Source organism: Penaeus vannamei, chromosome 24, assembly GCF_042767895.1.
Source record: "Penaeus vannamei isolate JL-2024 chromosome 24, ASM4276789v1, whole genome shotgun sequence".
NCBI classification, from domain to species: Eukaryota; Metazoa; Arthropoda; class Malacostraca; order Decapoda; family Penaeidae; genus Penaeus; species Penaeus vannamei.
The window spans coordinates 26972126-26974625 of NC_091572.1; the positions used below are offsets into that span (position 1 = coordinate 26972126).

The window sequence follows — 2500 nt, forward strand, 5'->3', positions numbered from 1 at the left end:
AGCGGAGAAATATGACTGAAAGTCCTTGTGACTTATCATTTGAAATATGTAGAGTAAAAGCAAATAAAAGATATTAAAACAGTGAAACAGCTTAAGTCTGAAAAGGTAAAATCAAGAACACACAAATTACGTTACTTTACTTAAAACATCAAGATAAGAAAAAGTAACACAAAATAAAAATAAAAAATTAATTAAAATATTAAAAACGATACTTAAAAGGGAACAGTTTAAAAAACGAAGCTAGAAAAGCCGAATCCAGAATGGATTAGGTTAAAAATACGTTTAAAAACACTTAAAAACAATGAAAACATAAAAGTGTTTTTATATGTTTCCATTGTTTTCATTGAATAAGAGAACGTCCAACAAAAAACGTAGACACGTAACGGGAAGTATTTTCAGCACAACCTTTGTTCTGCTAACGTCTCAGACTGAAGTAAATCCAGAAGGGGGTGACACAAACACAGGTTCAGATAGATCTCTCTTGTTGTGGCGGTTCCGTATTTATACCGACGTCTTGCTGGCGTCACTGCCTTCATTTTCAGTAATTTCTTAATGAAACATAATTAAAATATGAAAAACGTTAGATATATAGAAAAAAACAACAACCAGGGATGATAAAAAGGTCAAACGATTAAGACAAATAATTAAAACCATTGAAAAATAATGCACCTTAAAAAGCTAAAAGGACGATTTGAAAAAAAAAATACATGAATAAAATCACATACAGGGTAAAATGGTATCACCATGGTGCAAATACATATAATAAAAAGACAAATTTACAAAATGAAAATGACAAACCCCGAGATGCTTATTCATAAAGGAACAGATCGATAAAATAAATACGAAAAAATAAATCTTAATTGAAATAACGATCAAATTAATAAAAACCTTAGATAAAATATTAAGGCGGTAAACTTTAAGAACTTCAACAATAAAAGACATCAATCATTACTTAAAAGAACTAAATAAAATACAGAAAAAGTGATCAACTTAGAAATGGAGGTAAAAGGGGTAACAACTAAAAACGAGCCTGGGGTAAAAATTAAAATTGTGTCCCACGCAGGGGAAATGGAGATCATCTGGACACCCCTTCTGGATTCTGCAGCGTCTCTCAGAGGCGAGGTCTGAAGAACCTCCAGAGCATTTTGCATATTATCAGGCTCCATAAATTATCTGGTCATCAGATATACGAGACTCAAGTACGATATGATAATAAGTAAGACTGTTTTATTAATATTGAAGAAAACAATTAGGAAATTAGTAACGACACACCTTGTCTTTTCCCCAAAGCGCAATCTGTCGATGTGCTTCTATTCTTTGTAGTTTTTTCTTTGAAAGTTCAGCCAAGTAATGGCGCTGAAATCTGTTCAAAGCAGACATGCGCTTTGCTGCCCGATTCTTAACCTGGGGCCCGAATCCATTTTACTGAATGCTGGGAAGTGCTGAGTACTTGGCGGTAAAATAACCACCTGATTACCCAGCAGTGTATGTTAGAGTTTGTCCATACTCTTTTTCTCGGGTTTTCTTATTTTTTATCATTAGTCATGGCAGTTTGTTATGATTTTGAGGAATCAACGAAATAAATGATCATGCAGAATTTAGCTTTCTATCTTTCTAGTAATCCTTCTAGTAATCAGATGTTAACCAGACCTAGGGGGTGCTAGACTATCTAGACCTGACTACTGGGGAGCTACGGCCAGGATAGGTTAAGAGAAGAGAAAGAGAAATGCGGTTAATGAAGAAAAGAAATATAACCAATTTCCCCACAATTCTTAAGAATCAGGACGATATAAGTGATGGAAAAGAGAGTGGAAGTTAATATCTTTTATTAATGATCATGCGCTTCAGCGGAGTTCTAAATCTCAATATGTGCATTGGTAGGTTCTCCTTGTCATTGGAGAGGAGAGATCCGATGTAGTCATCGACCCCCTTCGTACCCCAAGAGGCACTATGATCATGAGGTAACCGTGGCTCCCTTTTCTTGTCCTAATAGACGTATGTCTAGCCCGAAGGAAAAAGGCATAATGATAACTTGCTTCTGGTGGCAAAATCCTCTATTTCTTAAAGGGTGAGCAAACCCCACCCTGTTCAGCGAGAACGCAGATCTTCGAATGGGAATGGAAATTCACCTTAATTTCCCGCTACACACATTTCAATAAAAAATGGATAGGAATTGCAACCTATCCCCAATGCGGGAAGGGAACGGGAATTGAATTCTGAAATGAGCTTCATCACATCCCCTTCGCGGGACGGAGGAAGACAGCGACTGGGTCTGATTACCTCGCGCGCGTGTGTCCCTAAAGTCAGAGATAACCTTCCTTGATCATTTTCCTTATCAACATCCGTCATCTCTCGTCTAACCCTTCCTCCTCCTCCTATTTCTCATCTTCCTCGTCCTCCTTATGCCCTCTTCCGCTCCATCTCACCGATTTCTTCCTTGTCCTCCCTCCGAGCTCTTTCAGTGGCCGGCCATTTCGCTTACCCCTATTTCCTCCTTCTC

General features: G+C 37.4%; 1 protein-coding gene across 1 annotated transcript in view; it reads left to right on the forward strand.

Moving 5' to 3' along the window:
- The window catches only part of LOC138866153 (transient receptor potential cation channel subfamily V member 3-like), a 37456-nt gene that overhangs the window by 22858 nt on the left and 12098 nt on the right, over positions 1-2500 (forward strand). The window lies entirely within an intron of this gene.